Source organism: Callorhinus ursinus, unplaced genomic scaffold (genome assembly GCF_003265705.2).
Source record: "Callorhinus ursinus isolate GAN/ISIS: 27379988/994484 unplaced genomic scaffold, GSC_fseal_2.0 scaffold1, whole genome shotgun sequence".
NCBI lineage: Eukaryota > Metazoa > Chordata > Mammalia > Carnivora > Otariidae > Callorhinus > Callorhinus ursinus.
This window is the reverse complement of record NW_027397063.1, coordinates 133,610,871-133,633,826: the sequence shown is the minus strand read 5'-3', so window position 1 is coordinate 133,633,826 and position 22,956 is coordinate 133,610,871. Positions and strand designations below refer to the sequence as shown.

Sequence of the window (22,956 nt, the reverse complement as noted above, 5' to 3'; positions counted from 1 at the left end):
TTTTATTGCCCTGTAGGAAGTGAACAAATTTTATATTTAAATTTAGCAATCTTATTCCAGCGTAATTCTTTTAGAGCCTATAGATACTTAGCTTTTCAAATTCTCTTTGAATCAGCTTTAATATCCTGCTGCCTCTTTCATTAATGAGTTAAATAAGTCTTTGACATGATAGTCATGTTTTAATTTTTTTTTTTTTAATTATACTTCAGGAGAAAGTTGGAAGAGTTGCCAAAACATTTATAAGTAGCTTACAGAGCTCAAATACCTCAGAGACAGATTGTTGTCTGATTATTATTACTCTCCAGATACCTACGTGGAAAGATATTAAATGTTTTCTTTGGAAGAAAATGTTTTCATTCCCATTTCACAGAGAAGAGAACTAAGCTTGAAGAGGGTAAGTAAATTTGCTCTTATTAAACAGACCAGAGCTTGCACTCAAAAGGTTGCCTGAGTCTTTTCCTTCTGTTATACAACCTTTAGATTCCCTGAATAGAATTGCAAACTGAAATTAAGGAGTTGTCACAAAAATACCCTTCCATCCCAAGCAGCCTTTCTGTGCCACCATTCTTTGTTGCCCCAGGCATTTTGCTGAAGCTATTTGGTGCAGTCTGGCCAATACTTCCACTGCCTGAGGCTGCTTTTCCACTAGCTGTGAGGTGATCTGCATTCATATCAAGAAAACAAGGATGGGGGCGCCTGGGTGGCTCAGTCGTTAAGCGTCTGCCTTCAGCTCAGGTCATGATCCCAGGGTCCTGGGATCGAGCCCCGCATCGGGCTCCCTGCTCGGCGGGAAGCCTGCTTCTCCCTCTCCCACATACCCTGCTTCTGTTCCCTCTCTCGCTGTGTCTCTCTGTCAAATAAATAAATAAAATCTTTAAAAAAAAAAAAAGAAAACAAGGATGTTTTATGGGCTCTTTCCTAATAGTAGAATGAAATAATCTTGGCTCTGGTTCTAACTAGGGCATTTAGAGAACAATGCAATTATTATTGCAATTTTTGAATTGTCGGAGAATGAAAAAATAAATCCAAGAAGATCAAAATGTTCTAAAACCCAACATTCTCCCCCATTTTGAGATCAAAGTTTTAAAAAGTGGTATCCCCCACCTCGTTTTTTTTCACTTTCTTTCTTCCTTTAAAGCATGAAGCTTGATTTTAGTACACAGAGAGAGGACTGGACAGTGAGAACTTCAATAAGACCCCCGAAGAAGAGACGTTAAGAACTGTGAAAATCAAAACGATATGTTGATTCTCAAACCCTTCCAATTTGTTGTACCTTGTGCGTGCCCCACACTGTGCTAGATACATCTACCAGAAGAATTCTGGGCCTACTTTAAAAAGACAAAGTGAAGTTATAGCCATGTAACAGGACAGATGGCAGCTACACTTGTGGTGAACAGGGCATAGGTGCAAACTTGTCAAATCACTAAGTTGTATACTGGAAACCAATGTAACATTATGTGTCAACTATACTCAAATAAAAAAATGAAAAACAAAACAAAAAGACAAAGTGAACATAAAGCAGACAGTTCAATGATTTAGTATTAAATGTTATGAAATAGACCCTAAGGGTTACAGAAATTCAAAAAGACAGGGGGTGGAGTAGAGTAGGGAAAATAAGTGATCTGTGACACAGGGAAGTCCAAATGCAGAGATCAAAGCCCATCAGGGTCTCCAGTAATTTATAAAGTTGGGGAGCAGGAAGGATTTGCAAGCGCAAGGTAGATCTCTCAGCAGAGTTTGTATTGCAAAACAGTGACAATAAAGTACTATTTACTGAGTGGTTACTTTTTTGCCAAGTATAGTAAGCAGCAATTTACACATGTTATGTGTATTTAATTTCATGTGGTCATTAGTCATGGGAAACAGATAAACATTAAACCCATTTTGTAGATGAGAAAACTGATATGGTGCCCAAGATCTTAACTGGGGATTACTGAGCTCAAACCCTGCATGTGTGTGTGTGTGTGCGTGTGTGTGTGTGCGTGTGTGCATATCGAGGGCAGCAGGGCCACGCCCGCACCAGGATGGAGATGCGATGGTCGCTTGGTGAAATTTCAAGGTACCAAGAAACCTTGAGTGGGAAGCTGCAGAGCGACCGTGGGTTTGAGAAAAACAGGCATCAGAGAGTGGTGGTGGATTTTTTTCTTCAGTCTCTGGCATGATGAAATCACAGTGTAGCATAGAAAAGCAAAAAGAGGGAAAGGAGAACCTGGACTGTAGACACGTATTTCTTGCCATCTCCAAAAGAGAAGTCCCTTCTATTTAAAAAATACACTTTTGTCCTCATATAGTTATATATACTTCTTTATAATTTTTGTTTTGTTTGAATTATAAATTTTGGTTAAATGTAAATCAATCATAAAGAAAAATTGGGGAGCTTGCTTTATAATTTTAAAAATATTTAAAATGCTTTACCTTATTTGCTGCTAATAATGCCGTGAGATAGGGAGGGTAGGGTTTACTTAGTCATTGTACAGATGAGGGAAATGAGGCACAGAAAGTTTCAATGCCCCTCATTCTCTGTCCTCAGTTGCCATGAATGATACCATTACTTGTCTATTAGAGTCAAACAAATCAGACATTTGAAAATCATCCTTGAGGGGCGCCTGGGCAGCTTAGTCATTAAGCGTCTGCCTTCGGCTCAGGTCATGATTCCAGGGTCCTGGGATGGAGCCCCACATCGGGCTCCCTGCTCAGTGGGAAGCCTGCTTCTCCCTCTCTCACTCCCCCTGCTTGTGTTCCCTCTCTCGCTGTGTCTCTCTCTGTCAAATAAATAAATAAAATCTTTTAAAAAAATCATCCCTGACCCCTCTCTTTTCCATATGGCCTAACTCCAATTGGCTACCATGCCCCAACAGTCCCACATCATTTTAATAATGCTCAAATGCCATACTTGCACTCTCTGCCTAGACTGTCATAACTGAGGCAACCATCACTCCATCATTTACACCCAGATTATTTTAGCAATGTAAAATGGACCAACTGCCTCTGGTCTCACTAATGCCCAATCTCTCTCCCAACTACCACCATTTTGTGAAAAGTTAATCTGAAGATACCTCAGCCACCATGTCAATGATTTTCTTATTTTTACAAATAAATACAAACACTTTGTTACAGCATATAAGATCCTTCATGGTGCAGCCTTCATGAAACCCCAGTGTTATCTCTGGCCATTTACCCTCTACTCCGATGAGTCATACCTGCACCTCATGTGTCATGTCTTCCAGTCACACAGAATACTTCCTGATGGTTCCAGAAGCTTCATACTGGAAATCTCTGCATTTGTTGTTCTCTGTGCCTAGAATACTCATCTTCATTGTCCTCACAGTTCACTTCCTGTTCAGTCCTTCAAAGTTCACTAGCTATGCTTCCTCCTCCAGGAAGCCTTTCTAGCACCCCCTAGACTAGCATAAGATGACTTTCTATATACAATTAGCCATATCATAGCATTTACCACTCTTAAAACACACACTATTTTCCTATTTGTCAGTCTTAGCACTAAGCTCTAACTGTGTCATTATATGTCATAAGATTGTTTCAGTCCTCTGTATGCATATGTGTGCCATCCATTCCTTTAATAGCTTTCAAAATACATTAAGATACATATACATCTCAATACATTAAGAGGGCTTGACTGGGTAGAGTGCTTGACTGGGCTGTAGGGAACCCAAAAGATACAAGATATGTTCCTCGTCCTTGAGGGAGATTTCTATGAACCTGAAACAAGAGAAAACACAAGGAAAAATGACACATACCCAATGTAGTAGATTGAATGATGATTCCACAAAAGATATGTCTACTCAGAACCTGTGAATGTAACCTTATGTGGAAAAAGAAATGGTCTTTGAAGATATAATTAAGTTAAGCATCTTGATATGAGACCATCCTGGCCCCTGAGTGGGCCCTAAATGTAATGATAAGTGCCTTTATAAGAGAAGATACTAACAGAAGAGGAGAAACAGCAGAGAATGTGAGGTGAAAACAAAGGCACAGGTTAGCATCATGTGTTGATAAGCCAAGCAATGCAAAGGACAGTTCACAGCCACCAGAAGCCATGAGAGGTATGGAACAGATTCTCCTAGAGCTTCCAGAAGAAACCAAATCCAATCACACCTTTATTTTGGACTTGAGGACTTCAGAACTGAGGGGGGATAAATTTCTGTTGTTCAAAGCCATCCAGTTTATGATAATTCTTTAGAGCAGCCCTAAGATACTAATATGCCAAAATATTAACAATAATAAGAAAACAAGACCTCACTTGTTTTCAGTGCACTTTTGCAATAGGTTAACACATTTCCAACAATTTAAGATGTGATCCTTTTCTTTCTGCTTGCATGTTCTTTTTCTCAACGTCAGACCCTAGCAGGGATGTGTATGCAGAGATGCACTAAGTGCTTCGTAAATACTGATTGACAGATAACTATATTTTGTATGATAAGAGAGAGATGCTACCATAAGTGAAGCAAAAGTGAAAACAAGTACAGAAATGTGTGCCTTCCTTACTTCTAAAAAGGAAAAAAAATCTGTCAGAAACAGGAAAGAACTGTCAAAAGTACTCAGTATTCCATACAGATATTGTGAAACAAGTCACAATACAAGTTGTTTTATGACAGTGTAAATGCATACATTTTACATCATGTTAGCAAGTACGTATCTACTACCTCGACCAAAATTACATGCGTTCCTCCCAACACTTTAATCATGCACCGCAGTAATCTCCAATTCAAGAGAGATAAGTTGATAACTGATATATTCCAAGTTATTTAGAATTTTAACACTGGGGAAAATAGGTTCTTTGCAAAAAAAGGGGGAGAAGGCAAATAAAAGAGGGAAAAATATATGATAAACACTATTGCCTGGAAATGACAAGAATAAATGGAAAAAGGCAGCCACACCTTTCTTCTTTTATGATTTGAAATTCAATAACCTACATCTTTTGTTGGTGCCAAGTGTTGTACTTCCTCCTGAGGGACAAAGTCCCTGAACTCACAGAACTTGTATTCTAGGGCAGCTCTTACAAAGCTACAATGCATTATGTAAATCAGTAATAAAAATAGCAATGAAATCATCTGCTTCCGCATAATGTTAATAGTTAGTAATTATTGAGTTTTTATTATGTAACAGGCACTTTCTAGGCTCTTTTCAAATTAATTTATTCAATACAACAATCTATTATTATCTCTATTTTACAGAGCAGGAAACTGAGGCAAGAGAAATGAAGTAAATTGTTCGCTGGTTGAACCAATCAGGAAGTGGTAGAGACGGGGGTGAAACCCGGCAGCCTAGTTCCAGAGCTCTTGGTTTCAATTACTGTATTATCTTGCATCTAGATGTAATAAGAGCGACGTGCAACAATAAAAAGGAAACATCATCTTATGGAATGAATTAATAAGTCTTTACTCCACATCACAAAGCACAAATTAAATAACCACTTCAGTCTCACACATACCATATTAAAAAAAATGTAGAAAATAATAACACATAACTTTGCAGGATCCATGTGAGTATTCGAGAAGAGGACAGATGTGAATGTGTCTAGCATAGTGCTCTGAATAAAAAAGGAATTTAATAAATGTGGATTTAAAAAAAATTATACATAGATTATTCTATGGCCCCTTTCCCTATCTTTTAAGCATTAACTTATAATTGGGCTGAAAATGCATAAAGATCACATTGAAATCTCCAAAGTATATAACAAATCCTTAAGTCATTGCCTACAGCAGAAAAACATGTTATATCATCACTAAACTGCTTTATTTTCTTCCTGGGCACAGAGAAGACTACATTTTGTAGCCCAGCTTGATCTAGGAAGAAATCTCTTCTGGCCAATGGAATCTGAAAGTATATGATGTATACCACTTCTAGATCTGGTCTCTAAAACCTACACTTCTGGATCTAACGTATCAGCTCTGGCAGACCAATCCTTCAACTTAGAACTATTAGAAAAATTAGATGGAATGGGAAAACAAAGCAAAACAACACACAAACTAAAAACATCTCTTGGAAGCCATCAAAGGTGTTAGAAGGTGTGGCAGTTATTAAGGGAGATGGAACTTAAAAGAGACCATGATGCTACGAACCAGAAACAAATCACTGAGGAGAGCCAGAGCAGAAAGCAGCTGCTGGGAAACTGGGAGCTAAGCAGACCTTTAGGCAGTATATCACGTTGGGGGATAAAATCAGAAGTTTAGGGTCCACTTCAGTGCGGAGTCTCTGTAGGATCACACTCCATAGTTAGAACAAAGCAGAAATGGACCAGATCTTAGGAGGACTGGAAACTCTGCCTCAAATCAGCTCTAATCATTTGGCCAGAAAATGAACAAAATCTTTAATGGAAAAATATAACAGCATCCATAGACTCTAATATTTGGTAACAAAATGTGTGGTATTCAGTTCAGAATTACCAAGAGTATAAAGTACCAAAGGAAAAAGAATTAACAGAAACAGACCTACGGGTGATCCAGATATGTGAGCTACACAGACTGTAAAATAACTGTGATTAGTATGTTCAAGAAAATTGAATCAAGATCAGAATTTCATCAGAGAACTTGAATCTGTGAAAAATTAAGGGGAAATTCTAGAATTTAAAAAAATAAAATTACTGAGATGAATACAACTTAGAATTCTATACCAAGTGAAAAGACACATCAGTAATGAAGGTGAGGAAGGTTTAAGGAGCCTGGAAGTCACCGCTCTGTCCCAACAGCTCCCCTTGGATCCATAAGAGTGGGAAAGACAAAAGACAAACTCCTGCCCCCACAACTGGAGAGATGGGTGAACACAGATCATCACAGCTTCCCAGAGTAGAGACTCATGAAGAAATTGCCACAGGAACCAGTGCTGGGGTACGAAAATTTGAACTGTAATTGATGAACTAATTGCTGGAGGCTCAGCGTGGGCAACTCTCAGAGTGAAAAACTCCAGGGGGACTCAGGCAGAGGGAAGATCCTCCCCATTTTAAGATTTACCTTTCGGAGCTCAACCAGATTCCCACAGTAAATATCTGAAAAAAATCAATCCCCTCAGGCTTCCTGCAGGGAAAGAGAATAAGGAACCATTTTGAAATAAGCCAGAGCACTCTTCTTCTTAACAAGGCCTGTCCTCAGGGAGAACTAGTTAACTAGAACCTAACCTAATGAGGTATTATCAGAGCCTAACTTGCCCGGGGGAAAGAAAATACCCAACTCCAGTATGTTGCTGTCATCCTGTCCCACCTAAATGGGGAGAAAAAACTGAGAAACCCTTGTGAATTTCACCGTCCAGACACACAGGGTCCCTGAGAGACAGACCTAGTCACAGCACTATAAAATGCTTCCCTTCCCCACACCCTACCACCACATCAGCAAAGGCTTATTCACTGGAGGTGCTTTTACCCAGGACCCATGTCTGATTATCAAGAAAAAATTAAAAGGCATACCAAAAGGAAAAAATACAGTTTGAAGAGCCAAAGCAAGCCTCAAGATGCTTACTAAACCAGATATGCACCAGATATGGCAAGGATATAGGAATCATCAGACTGGGTATTGGAAACAACTATGATTAATATGCTAAGAGCTTTAATGGATAAAGTAGACGGTATGAAAGGACAGATGGACAATGTAAGCTGAGAGATAAAAATCCCAATAAAGAATGAAAGAGAAATGCTAGAGATTTAAAAAAACACTGTAAGAGAAATGAAGAATGACTTTCATAAGCTTATATAGACTGGACATGGCTGAGGAAAGAATCATTGAGCGAGAGGATATAGCAATAGGAACTTCAAAAACTAAAAAGCAAAGAGAACAAAGATGAAAAATGGAGAACAGAATTCTAAGGACTGTGGACAACTACAAAAGGTGTAATGTCCGCATAATGAGAACACCAAAAGGAGAAGAAAGGAAGAGAAGAAAATGTGAAACAATAATCACTGAGAATTTACCCCAAATTAATGTCAGACACCACCACAGCTCCAGGAAATTCAGAGAACACCAAGGAGAATAAATGTCAAAAAATCTACACCTAGGAATATCATCTTCAAACTACAGAAAATCAAAGACAAAAAAAAAAAAAAATCCTGAAAGAAGCAAGAGAGAAAAACACATTTTCTGTACAGGAACAAATTAGAATTGCATCCTACTTCTTCTCAGAAACCATGCAAGCAAGAAAAGAGTGGAGGGAAATATTTAAAGTACTGAGAGAAAAGAGAGAGAAAGAAAGAAAGAAAATATTTCATAATGGACAAAACCCAAAGAATCTGTATTACATGACTTTTTACTTTGTGTTTTGCTTTGTGAAAATTCATCAGGCTATGCACTAAACATAATAAAAGTTTATTTTTCTTAAATGTCTACAGAATGGTGAGAAGGAGGGAGATGAGAAATAGTGAGGCTTTAATGAGTATATTCCCCCTCTCCCACTGAAAACCAACTGCCACAGGCTCGAGTTCTAGATGGGAAAACTAACTTCAAATCATGTTCACAACTTTGCTAATTACAAAAGACTGCACATTTTGACAGACTGGACTTTCAATTACCTAATATAACCAAAAAGTGCATGGGGTTCCTGAGTCTTCCTCCAGGGTCAGTGCTTTCCGAACTAGGCTATGTGGCACTCGGTGGTCTTTCCGAGTCATTGGCCAGGCAGACCCCCGCGGCATGCGCCGGGGTTCATACAAGATGTTTCAAAGCCTTGTTAAAAATGTTTGGGTCCCCACGAAGCCCTATTCTACCCAAGTTTATCAGGAGATTTGGGTAGGAATGGGATTGATGGGCTTCATCATTTATAAAATCAAGGAAGTAAAGCTTTGATAGCTTCGAGTTCTGCACCTGCTCATGGTCATCATTAACCAGCTTTACTTGAGTACACGTCAGATGGAGCGTCAGTCTGGCTGTAAATATCAGCAAGCGCTGTTAGATGAGAACATGGAGCATCGCTGTAAACTTGTAGACATGTTGTTTCCTTTGTGGCGTGTATAAAGGTACCTGGGAGGTGTACCAAACAAACAAAAAAACTGGGCAATAAAAAAGTGTTGTGTTTATAATTATTTTTTAAAACCTCCTGAGATGGTCTGCTTGCTCTTTTCTTGTCTGCACTCAAGGCAGAGGATGCAGTGGAGGACCTGAGTCACAGCTTGGAACATAGCTGCCCCATCAAGAAAAGCCCACTTTGGACTTTTTGTGAGCGAGACATGAACTTTTATTGACTAGAGTTACAATATTTTAAGGCTGTTTGTTTTATGTCCCACATAACTAACGCACTGCTATTAGAAATTTCAAGGTAAACAAAACCACCAAAGACTCAAAGATGAAAAGGGACAGTGGCAGAAAAATGTAACTTACATTCATCAAGTGCTATTTTGTGCAAAATTCCCTGCTGATAATAACTAAAATTTCTCAACATTTATCAATAGCCACTGACAATGCTACCTTCTTTAGATACATTGTTTCATTCAATTTCTACAAACACTCTTTCAGGTGAGTATGATCATCATTATTACACAGATAAGGATAAATGAAGAACAGACCAACATTTATTTTTTTTTAATTCCAGTATAATCAACATACAGTGTAATATTAGTTTCAGGTGTAAAATGTAGTGATTCACCAGTTCTATATATTACTCACTGCTCATCAAGATGAGTGTACTCCTAATCTTCTTCACCTAATTCACCCATCCTCTCACCCACCTCCCCCCTGATAATCATCATTCTCTATAGTTAAGAGTCTGTTTTTTGGTTTGTCTCTATTTTTCACTTTGTTCATTTATTTTCATCTTAAATTCCACATATGAGTGAAATCATATGGTATTTCTCTTTCTCTGACTTATTTTGCTTAGCATTATACTCTCTAGCTCCATCCATGTTGTTGCAAATGGCAAGATTTTGTTCTTTTTTATGACTGAATAATATTCCAGTGTGTGTGTGTGTGTGTCTGTATATCTATATCTATATCTATATCTATCTATCTATATATATATATTTATCTCACTTCTTTTTCCATTCATCTATCGATACACACTTGGCCCGCTTCCATAATTTGGCTCTTGTATATAATGCTTCTATAAACATAAGGGTGCATATATCCCTTTGAATTACTGTTTATTATTTGGGCAAATATCCAGCAATGTGATTCCTGGATCATAGGATAGTTCTATTTTTAACTCTTTGAGGAACCTCCATATTGTTTCCCACAGTGACTGCACCAGTATGCATTTCCACCAACAGTGCACAAGGGCTCCTTTATCTCCACATCTTCACCAAAACTTGTTGTTTCTTGTGTTTTTAATTTTAGCTATGCCAGCAGATGTGAGGTGGTATCTCACTGTGGTTTTGATTTGCATTTCCCTGATGATGAGTGATGTTGAGTATCTTTTCGTGTGTCTGTTGGCCATCTGTATGTCTTCTTTGGAGGAGTATCTGTTCATGTCTTCTGCCCATTTTTAAAATGGATTATTTGGTTTGGGGGTGTTGAATTGTATAAGTTCTTTATTTAATTTGGATACTAACCCTTTTTTGGATATGTCATTTGCAAATATCTTCTGTTTGGTAGGTTGTCTTTTAGTTTTGTTGTTTCTTTTGGTGTGCAGAAGCTTTTTTATCTTGATCTAGTCCCAGTGGTTTATTTTTTGTTTCCCTTGCTTCAGAAGACATATCTAGAAAAAAATGTTACGGCTTGTCAGAGAAATTACTGCCTGTGTTCTTTTCTATGATTTTTATGGTTTCAGATCTCACATTTAGGAATCCATTTCGACTTTATTTTTGTGTATGGTGTAAGAAAGTGGTCCAGTTTCATTCTTTTGCATGTAGCTGTCCATTTTCCCCAGCACCATTTGTTGAAAAGACTCTTTTTCCCACTGCATACACTTACGGCCTTTATCAAAGATTAATTAACCATCTGGTTGTGGTTTTATTTCTGGGATTTTTATCCTGTTCTATTGATCTATGTGCCTGTTTTTGTGTTGGTACCATACTGTTTTGATTACACAGCTTTGTAGTGTAACTCAAAATCTGGGATTTCCATAACTATAGTTTTATTTTTCTTTTTTAGATTGCTTTGGCTCTTTGTGATCTTTTGTTGTTCCATACAAATTTTAGGGTTGTTTCTTCTAGTTCTATGAAAAATGCTTCTGGTATTTTGATAGGGATTACATTAAATCTATAGAATGCTTCAGGTAGTATGAACATTTTAACAATATTTGTTCTTCTAATCCATGAGCATGGAATATCTTTCCATTTGTTTCTTTCATCTTCAATTTGTTTCATCACTGTCTTACAGTTTTCAGAGTATAGGTCTTTTAACTCCTTGGTTAAGTTTAGTCCTAGGTATGTTATTATTGCTTGTGCAATTGTAAATGGGATTGTTTGCTTAATTTCTCTTTCTGCTGCTTCATTATTAATGTGTAGAAATGCAACAGACTTTTTGTACATTGATTTTGTATCCTGCAACTTTATTGAGTTCATTTACCAATTCTAACAGTTTTTAATGGAGTATTTAGGGTTTTCTATATATAGTATCATGTCATCCACAAAGAGTGATAATTTTATGTCTTCCTTACTAATTTGGATGTCTTTTATTCCTTTCACTTACCTGATCTCTGTGGCTAGGACTTCTAGTACTATGTTGAATAAAGGTGTTAAGAGTGATATCCTTGTCTTGTTCCTGATCTTAGGGGAAAATCTCTGTTCTTCTCCATTGAATATGATGCTAGCTATGGGTTTTTCATGTATGGCCTTTATTATGTTGAGGTATGTTCCCTCTAAATCTCCTTGTTGAGGATTTTTACCATGAATGGATGTTGTACTTTGTCAGTTTCTTTTTCTGCATTGATTGAAATGATTATACGGTTTTTATCCTTTCTCTTACTGATGTGACGTATCATGTTGATTGATTTGCAAATGTTGAACCTCCTTTGCATCCCGGAAATAAATCTCACTTTATTGTAGTGAATGATTTTTTTTAATGTATTCTTGGACTTGGCTTGCTAAAATTTTGCTGAAGATTTTTGTGTCTATGTTCATCAGAGGTATTGGCCTGTAGTTCCCTTTTTTGGAAGTGTCTTTATCTGGTTTTAGCATCAGGGTACTGCTGGCCTCATAGAATGAACTTGGAAGTTTTCCTTTCTCTTCTATTTTTGGAATAGTTTGAGAAAAATATGTATTAACGCTCTTTTAAATGTTTGGTAAAATTCACCAATTTGGTCCCGGACTTTTGGTTTTTGGAAGTTTTTTGAGTACTGATGCAGTTTCATTGCTGGTAATCAGCCTGTTCAAATATTCTATTTCTTCCTGGTTGGTTCAGTTTCGGGAGGTTATATGTTTCTAGGAATTTTTCCATTTCTTCTAGTCCAATTTGCTGGCATATAATTCTCCTTGTCCAGTTTACTGACATATAATTTTTCATTATATTCTCTTACAATTCTTTGTATTTTGTGGCATCAGTTGTTATTTCTCTTTCATTTCTGATTTTATTTGAGTCCTCTCTCTCTCTCTTTTTTTTTTTTTTTGATGAGTCTGGCTAAAGGTTTATCAATTTTATTGTTCTTTTCGAACAACCAGCTCCTGGTTTCATTGATCTGTTCTACTGTGATTTGGTTTGGGATTTTGGGTTTATTTGTTTGTTTGTTTGTTTTTATTTCTATTTCATTTATATTTGCTCTAATCTTTATTATTTCCTTCCTTTTACTGGTTTGGAGTTTTTTGTTTTTTGTTTTTTGTTTTTTTGTTCTGTTTCTAGCCCCTTAAAGTATAAGGTTAGGTTGTTTGAGATTTTTCCTGCTTCTTGAGGTAGGCCTGCACCACTATAATCTTTGCCCTTAGAACAGATTTGCTGCATCCCAAAGATTTTGGACCACTGTGTTTTCATTTTCACTTGTCACCATGTGTTTTTGTTTTGTTTTGTTTTTTTATTTCTTCTTTGACTTCTTGGTTGACCTGTTCATTGTTTAGTAACATGTTATTTACCCTCCATGTTTTTTGCGTTCTTTCCAGATCTTTTCTTGTGCTTGATTTACAGTTTCATAGCATTGTGGTCAGAGAAGATGCATGGTGTAACTTCAATTTTTTAAAATTTGTTGAGACTTGTTTTGTGGCCTAATATGTGATCTATTCTGGAGAATGTTCTGTATGCACTTGAAAAGAATGTGTATTCTGCTGTTTTAGGATGGAATGTTCTGAATATATATGTTAAATCCATCTGGCCCAATGTGTCAAAGAGACGGTTGTCACTGATTTTCTGTTTGAATGATCTGTACATCAATATAATTGAGGTATTAAAGTCCCCTATTACTATTGTATTACTATTGATTACTTTGTTCATGTTTGTTATTACCTGCTTTATGTATTTGGGTGCTCCCATAGTGGGTGCACACGTATTTATAATTGTTATATCTTCCCGTTGGATTGTTCCCTTGATGATTATATAGTGTCCATCTCTGTCTCTTGTTATGGTCTTTTTTTTAAGGTCTATTTTGTCTGATATAAGTATTGCTACCCTGGTTTTCTTTTCACTTCCATTTTCATGATAAATGCTTTCCCAAACATTCGCTTTCAATCTGCATGTGTCTTTAGGTCTGAAATGAGTCTCTTGTAGGCAGCATATAGATGGGTCTTGCTTTTTTATCCATTCCATTACCCTATGTCTTTTGACTGGAGCCTTTAGTTCATTTACATGCAAAGTAATTATTGATAGGTATGATTTTATTGCCTTTTTGTTACTTATTTTGTGGATGTTTTCGTAGTTCTTTTCTGTTCCTTTCTTCCCTTGCTCTCTTCTCTTATGATTATATGGCTTTCTTTAGTGACATACTTAGATTTCTTTCTCTTTATTTTTTGCATAGGTACTACTGGTTTTTGATTTGTGGTTACCATTCAGTTTGTGTATAACATCTTCTGCATATAGCAGTCCATTTGGGGTTGGTGGTCATGTAAGTTTGAACCTATTCTTTATTCTTTATTTACCCCAAAATGTTTTAGGTACATGGTGTCATACTTTACTTTTTTTTTTTTTTTTTTTTTTTTTTTGCAGGGGTTGGGGGGATCCCTTTGCTGAGTTTTTACAGATATACTTATTTTCACAGCTTTTGTGTTTCCCACTTTTCTTACTCTTAATTATGGTCTTTCCTTTCCACTTAAAGAGTCCCCTTTTAACTTTCCTTATGGGGCCGGTTTAGGTGTCATGAATTCCTTTAACTTTTGTGCATCTGGGAAACTCTTTATCTCTCCTCCTATTCTGAATGATACCCTTGCAGGATAGAATATTCTTGGCTGCAGATTTTTTCCTTTCAGCACTTTGAATATATCACCTTACTCCCTTCTGGCCTGCAAAGTTTCTGCTGAAAAATCAGCTGATAGACTTATGGGGTTTCCCTTGTATACAGTTGCTTTCTGTTCTCTTTCTGCTTTTAAGATTCCCTCTTTATCACTACTTTTTGCCATTTTAATTACTATATGTCTTGGTGTGGACCTCCTTGGATTGATTTTGTTAGGGGATCTCTGTGCCTCCTGGATCTGGATTTCTGTTTCCTTCACCAGATTTGGGAAGTTTTCAGCTATTATTTCTTTAAATAAATTTTGTACCCCCTTTTCTTTCTCTTCTGGGAATCTCTGTAATGCTTGATGGTGCCACTGTGTTCCCTAAGTCTATTCTCATTATGCATAATTTTTTGTTTCTCTCACCTGCTCAGCTTGAAGATTATTTTCCATTACTCTGTCTTCCTGGTCAGATTCGTTCTTCTGCTTCCGCTAGCGTATTTATTCTATCTAGTGTATTTTTAATTTCATTTATTGTGTTTTTCATCTCTGATTGGTTCTTTTTATCTCTTTTGTAAAGGTTGTCCTGATGTCCTCCATTCTTTTCTTGAATCCAGTGAGTATCTTTATGACCAGTACTTTTTTAAAAAAAAGATATTATCCTTTTTTTGAGAGAGAGCACGTGCACAAGCAGGGGGCAGTGGCAGAGGGAGAGGGAGAAGCAGGCTCCCCACTGAGCAGGAAGCCTGACACAGGGCTCAATCCTAGGACCCTGGGACCATGACCCAAGCTGAAGGCAGACATTTAACCAATTGAGCCACCCAGGAGCCCCAGTGAATATTACTTTAAATTCTATATCAGGCATATTACTTATCTCCATCCATTTAGCTCTCCTGCTGTGATTTTTGTCCTGTTCTTTCATTTGAGACATATTCCTCTGCCTCTCCATTTTATGTAACTCTCTGTGTCTGCTTCTATGTGTCAGGAAAGTCAGCTATGTCTCCTGCTCTTGAAAGTAGTGGCCTTATGAAGAAGAGTTCCTCTAGTGTCCTGCAGTACAGTGTTGCCTGTTCACCAGAACCTGGCATTTCAGGCATGTCTCCTATGAGTATTGTGTGTGCCCTGCTGTTTTTGGTGAGCCACTTTTTCCTTTAGTCCAGTTGTCTCCATGGTTCTCTTTGCCTGTTTTGAGCACTGTTTTCTCCCTGTGGTGTTAGCAGGCCAATCTGTGGCTGCCTTGGGCTTGAGTTGAGTCTGACCAGGTATTTTCCAGAGATGTAGTAGCACCAAACTGCGGGATATTTTTCCTGAGAGGCTTTCATTGTTGGGCAGAGTCTGCAATCAGACCAGTTGTCTGCTTCCAGCCCACTGTTGGGGCCACGGTGTGACTTGTATGCGTGATTATCTTCCTATCCCTCCAGGGCAGGAGTCACTTTGGAGTGGTGCTGGCCCCTGTTGGGGGCTGCTTGCACACTGGCAGGCCTGAGGTACCAGTCTGGATGGGTTTGGGCCAAAAGCATATTGGAGGGAGAGGATCTACAATGTTCATGGGGGTGGGGGGCAGCAGTGTTAGCAAGTTAGGTACTGAGTCTTGGAGCTATGCTGTTTCCTGCAGATGGCCATGTGTATATGCAGGGGGGTGGAGAGGGATATGGCACTTGCCAGCTCCTTTGTTCCTAGAGGAGTCTCCCAAGATCTCTATCCATCTGGGACACACTTCTGAGATAAGTAAACTACTCTCCCTCCTGTATACCCCAGGTGTTTTTCAAACTGCCACTTCCATGCTTTATCTGTGTGGGGTTGTCTGCTGTGCTATTTCCTCTTGCCCTGCTTTGTCTCTTCCAGAGCCAAGCCCACTAATTTTTAAATTCTAGTTTTTAACCAGCCCCTCTGGTTTTCAAAGCCAAATGTTATGGGAATTCATCTGCCCCACGCGGGCTCCCTACTGTGAGGATCTCTGTCTCTCCTCTCTGAGGGCATCCCTCCCTCCCACAGATGACCACAGTACATTTTGCTCCCAACTGTGCCTCTGCCCTTCCTCCCCTCTTCAATGTGGCCTCTTCTCTACATCTAGCTGTGGAGAGTATTTTCTGCCGGTCTTAGTGTCATTTTCTGGGTTATTTGTACTGATCTGGGTGTCTTCTAGTTGTATCAATGGGATGAAGTGAGCTTAGGGTCCTCCTCTCCACCATCTTCCCCTGAAGTCCTCCAGACCCACATTTAGAAAGCAGCAATCCATTCCAGAATCCACCCCATTCTAGACTCAAATGCAGGCCAGTCTTGCACCAGAGCCTGTGAATGCCATTAGACCAGCATTTTTTATACTGAGCTATCTGCTTACTGGTTTCTCAAGGAACTGGGTGACATAGGAAATCACTTTAAGTCCCCATGTCTCTGTTTCCTCATCTGAAATTCTCAAATAAAAATAGTAAAACTAGGACTGTTCTAAAGATCATATATATAAAGTGCCTAAAATAATCCTGGACACATGGGAGTTGTTTAATACCAGTTAATACTGTTTTTATTAATGTGGGTGTGATTATTGAGTAAATAGATGATTCAAACAAAATAAAAAGGGGGGGGAAGGTCCATAATCAAATAAATGTGGTAAATCTTGGGTGACAAAATTAAACAGGTTTCTTGTATACAGGACTGTGACACCCCAAGTAGGCATGGTATAGTATGTAGTGTTTCCAGCACTTATGTACTGATAAAATCCTTTTTTTCAGAGCACATCTATTAACATCACTAATTCATTTAACAGATGTTTATTGAGGGCCTACCATATATCAGGCCCTGATACAATGATGATCTGTGCAGTTCTTCTCTTACGAAGCTAGTAGACAGAAGGGGAAAAATACACGAACAAGTGAAAAGCAAATAAAGTTACGAACTGTGAAAGGTTCTGTGAGGTGGAACCTGAATGTACCTTTGAATACTGGGAAAGTAGAGAAGGAAAGAAGGTATTCCAGGTAAGGCACAGGGCATTGGGGAAAGGAAAATAACTCACGAAAATTTTCCATGAAAATTAGAACTTATCTCAAGCTAACAGTTTTATTCCTGTTTGTTGTTCTCAAAGACTGATATATAAACTCAGCAGAAACTATATCTATTTAGGTCAATTATGTCATTTGCCCAATTCCTCTATTGTTGCTATGATCATCAAAACATAGAATGGTACAAATAGAGAATAAATTAGAAACTTTAGCATAAACATAATTATGTAAATGAGGAAACTGAGGCCCAGAGAGTTTCAACGACTGGTGCCCCAGTTTGGTTGCCTAGACCCACACTGTTCCCATAGCATCATTCTCCATCCTCACAAAGCATCATTTCCTGAACTAGAAAATCAATCAAATTAGCAAATATTTCTCAAGCTTGGTATGATGCTAGGTTCTAGGGAGCATTAAAGCAAATAAAGTGAATAACAATATAACCCCTGCCCTTCGGGTGTTTAGAGTCTGGCTGGGGGGACCAGGTTGAAACACAGGGAAGTAACACAATCAAGTTTGAATAGGATCTCAGGACAGCAACCAAATAGAAAGAATAGATAGCACTTAACAGTGTCCAGTGAATCTAAAAGCACTAATTATTTCAAGAGTCTACAGAGAAGGGTTTGAGGTATCTGGGGAGGTCTTTTGTAAGAAATACAATTTGAGTTAGGTGTGGAAAGTCTAGAAGGAGTGAAAGAGAACATTTCCAAATATTATACAGGGAAGTTCAAGGTGTGTTGTATTTTGAGGAATAACCAAGTATGGGAACAGCAAAATAGGGAGTGCAAACTCCAGGCAAATCAAAATGATTAATTTAGTGGATCCTTTGATGTGAAACCACTCAAGAAGAGTATTCAGGTCTCTGTGGACCTGGTTTGACATTCATTCATTCATTCATTCATTCATTCATCTACCCATTTGATATTTAATGAGAGCCTGTTCTATGCCAGGCAGTGCTCCAGGCTCTGGGGATATACAAATCAACAAAACATAGTCAAAGAAAAGAAAAATTCTTTGGGAGCTTATCTTCTAATTTGGTGTCTCTCACACCTGGCTGTACATTACAATTTCCTGAGAAGCTTTTTAAAAGGACCTGAGGAAACTTAAATACATAGTAATAAGTGACAGAAGCCAGTAAGGCTACATAGTATAAAATCCCAACTATATGACATCCAGGAAAAGACAAACCTAGAGACAATAAAAAAGATCAGTGGTTGCCAGGGGTTCAGGGCGGGTTGAAGAGAAGGATGAATAGGTGAAGCACAAGGGATTTTTAGGGAGATAAACTATTCTGTATGACACTATGATGGTAGATACATAACATTTGCATTTGTCAAAACCCAACAGAACTGTACAGCACAGAGTGAGCCCTAATATAAACTATGAACCTTAGTTAATAATGTACCAATACCAGTTCACCAATTACAACTAAGATGCCCCACTCATCTAGAATATTAACAATAGGTGACACTATGTAGGAAGAGAAGGAATATGTGTGAAATGTCTATACTTCCACAATTTTTCTGTTAACCTGAACTATTCTAAAAGGTAAACTATATTAATACAAATAGTTTTTTTTTAATTATAGATTTTACTGAAAAAAAAAAAAAAAAAGACCTGCACTTGGGCCCCACCTGGAAATTCTGATTAAATAGAGTGATGGGTCTCAGGTACTCTCTTAAAGGGCCCACTATGCTTTTAAACCTACAAAATCAGATGTTAGCAAAGATTTCAGACAACTGGAACTTTCATACATTGCTGGAGAGAGTGCAAAATGGTGCAACCACTTTGGAAAACAGTTTGACTGATTCTAATAAAATTAAACTTATACTTACCATATGCCCTAGTAATTCCACTCCTAGGTATTTACCCAAGAGAAAGGAAAACATATTCACACAAAAACCTGGGCATAGATATTTATAGCAGATTTATTCATAATTGCCAAAAACTAGAAACAATCTAGAAGTCCTTTAAATGATGAATGGACAAACAAATTTAGGTGCATACACATAGTGGAATTCTACTCACCAATAAAAAGGAATGAATCACTGATAGACACAACACAGATGAATCTCAAATGAATTTTGTTAAGGGAAAGAAGCACTGTTCTAGTGATGTAAGATAATCAACAAACAAATAAGCAAACATGCAGTAAATCACATAGCAATACAAGCTATAAAAGTATAGCAGAGAAGAAAGATAGGGAGACTGAGGGATGGACTTGCAAATTCAAATAGAGTGGTCGGGAGAGGCCTCCCTGAAAAGGTGACATCTGAGCAATGACCTGAAGGGTGTGAGGGAGGGAGACCTTGTAATATGGCAGGACAGTTTAGAGTTTACAAAGATGGCATAAGAAAGCCATCAGAGGGTTTTATGGAGAAATGTCATGAATCTCTATCTTAACTGACCATACTGGCTGCTCACTGGAAAATAGATTCTTGCAGTTTCAGAGAAGAAGCAGACCAGTGAGGAGACTATTTACAGCAGAGAAGGTGGAAGATGGTGGCTGAGAGAAAATTCATACTGCACAACTTCCCCCCACAGAGACACACACAGAGTCTTGAAAAGGGACATTCTCTCCCTAAGTGGAACAGAGACAGAGCATATCCAACAGGCATTATGTAGCTTGCACAAAGTGCTAATTAAGCTGGTTGTGTCCGGAGTAAAAGGAGGAAAATGTTCCACTTTAAAGTTACTCAGACAAATGTTTACTGTCTTCACTGAAGACTGGCAGTGGAAAATGAACAAAGCTCAGTCTGACTAGCACCAATTTGTCTTCTGCAAGTGTGTGTGATGAGACGGCTACAAGACACAACTGATAGGGAGAGGGGACACAAGGAAGCCCTTAAAAGACCTCCTCTGTTCAGAATGCTCCTCTGTAAGCAGAGTCCTACCCAAAACAACTCAAAACTCAGACACCTGGGATGCCAGCAATGGGATTCTGGAACCAATACTTTCAAGTCAGAACTACAGAACCTGTAAAATCAGGCCACTGCCCAGGTTCTACAATGAGCAACAGGCACAAAGAGCTGACATTCTTTGTTCCTATTTTAATTTGCGTTTCCCCAGAATCTAATCCTAAACAGGGATTCAAGTGCAAGCATTTACTTGGGAGATGCAGGAAGCATTACTAAGTAGGTGGGGAAATGACATGGTGAAGAGAAGGCAGTTCATCAGGCCAGCTTCCCTTGAAGATAAATGGAACTTAATCCTGAGTGAAAACTCTGGGGAACAGTGTAAAATAATACCTAGGAGTTACATCACCCAAGGAACTAGGGAGCTGGGGTATTTATACACCAACTGCTATCAGTCATTGGTTGAGGGCTGCTGAAAAGCAGGAAATAGGTTATTTTCCAAGCAGTGCTGGCCTCTTACAGTGGAGGCTTTGGGGAAAAATGTCTTCAGACAACAAAAAGCAAATACTAGCATCTGGAAGTCAAAAGGAGCTCTCTAAACTCATAAGACCCAAAGGATAGAGCAGATCACCCACACATTCTGCTACACAACAGGATTCTCCTCCATGCCACAAGCAAGACATTTCTTTATGTCTGGCCAATATTTCCTCTGCACAGGAAATGATTTCAACAAATTGCAAAAAGGAGGAACTCTTCCCTCCATCCATTTCTCTCAAAGCACTCCTCATTGATTTATCCATTACATTATTGTTATAAATTAATAAAGTAAGGCACACGTTAATTTACTTTATAGGTTTCTCAGCCACTGAATTCCTATTATCCCTTTCTATTACTCAACTCACTGACTCCTGCAGATAAATTGTCTGCAACGCAAATGCATCCCAGACTCTTGGATTTTATTAAGTATAAAAAAGGTGTGTGATTTGTATTAACAACTCAACTCATCACCCCATATTCAAAACTTAGCCAATTAAGCTCAAGTGCATATTAAACTAGGAAAGAGATTCCCAATTCCTAGTTAATATTCTCATTGCCTAATGAATTGCTCATTCTTTCTAATTCTAGTGCCATTTACTTAATTTCCTTTTAATTTCTAAAATGTAAGAAAAACATGTCTAATTTTCTAGATGTGTGAAAATATATTGTCTTAATATTCCTTGTTAAAATTTCTTTAAGAACACTGAAAAAAAAAGTGCCATAATGAGTGAAAATAGACTCATCATCTGACACAGTGCCAGGTACATAGCAGGCACTCAGTAAATGCCTGCTGAAAGGATGAATGAGCCTACAGTTATATGACTAATGCCCATGAGCAAATCAGGACACTAGCTCAGTTATCACTACAACAGCTTGTTTATTTATCTGGTGGCTCTTGTCCTCATAGGTTTTTGGTAAGCCTGGTAAAGTGAAAAAATATGCTTTTATTTATACTATATCTTAGGGCTAATTGGTAGTTCTTTATTTTTATAGCCCTTTGGCACACTGATAAACTTCAATAAGAACAGGAACCATTAATTCACTCATTTATTCACTCAAAATATTTATTAAATGTTAATTATGAACCAGGCCTCAGGAATAATTTCATAATGCAGATAAAGTTAAAATGATGTCCAGCCCCCTAGAATATCATCTGTGGTGAACAGTTTATAATGCAACTGAAGTTCAGCCTGCAGAACAAGAAAACTGACTACAGAAGGAGTCAAGAAAGTTTCATCCAACATGGGATATCTGAAATGAGTCGTCTTCTGCCTGAGGAGGTTTCCAAATGGTGAAAAAGTAGAGAAAAACATGTTCTGGGTTTTAATTTTTTTAAGGAACATGTTGTAATGTCACTGTATTAATCAGTGTTGTCCAGGAAAATATATACATATTTTTAAATAAATTATATACATATATTTTATAAATTACATATTTTATATACATATTTTATAAATTATATATTTATATATTTTATAAATTATATATATTTATATACATTTTATAAATTATACATATTTATAAACTATCTATCTATCTATCTATATGTAGACAGAGAGAGTTGATGCTGCATCTTGAAATCCAAACTATAAGCCAACAGGCTGGTTATAGTCTTGAGGCAGAATTATTCTTCTGGAAACCTTAGTCTGCTCTCAGGGTCTCCAATGGATTAGATGAACCCACCCACATTATGGAGAAATAATCTGCTTTACACCAAGTCTACTGATTTAAATGTTAATCGCATCTGAAAAATAACTTCACAGCAACATCTAGCTAGAGCAATGTTTGACCAACCTGAGCATCAAGGCCTAGTCAGGTTGACAAATAAAATTAACCATCACAGTCATGAAAGTAGTGGCTCACAAAGCACAGTCTCCAGTCAGAATAATCATTACTTGGGAACTTGTTAGAATTGCAAATTCTTGGACCTCCCCCAGACCTCCTAAATCAGAAACTGTGGGGGTAGAGCCCAGCAGAGTTTTTTATTTTTTTATTTTTTTATTAACATATACTGTATTATTTGTTTCAGGGGTACAGGTCTGTGATTCATCAGTCTTACACAATTCCACAGTGCTCACCAAAGTACCTACCCTCCCCAGTGTCCATCACCCAGGCACCCCATCCCTCCCACCCCCCTCCACTCCAGCAACCCTCAGTTTGTTTCCTGAGATTAAGAGTCTCTTATGGTTTGTCTCCCTCTCTGGTTTCGTCTTCTTTCATTTTTCCGTCCCTTCCCCTATGATCCTCTGTCTTATTTCTCAAATTCCCTATATCAGCGAGATCATATAATATTTGTCTTTCTCTGATTGACTTATTGTCCTTAGCATAATACCCTCTAGTTCCAACC

At 37.9% G+C, this 22,956-nt stretch overlaps 1 protein-coding gene and 1 pseudogene across 6 annotated transcripts in view; one reads left to right on the top strand and one right to left on the bottom strand.

The window, feature by feature from the left end:
- The window catches only part of RBMS3 (RNA binding motif single stranded interacting protein 3), a 1,359,336-nt gene that overhangs the window by 1,144,183 nt on the left and 192,197 nt on the right, over positions 1-22,956 (bottom strand). The window lies entirely within an intron of this gene.
- Positions 8,655-8,824, top strand: LOC112823427 (ATP synthase F(0) complex subunit j, mitochondrial pseudogene; annotated as a pseudogene).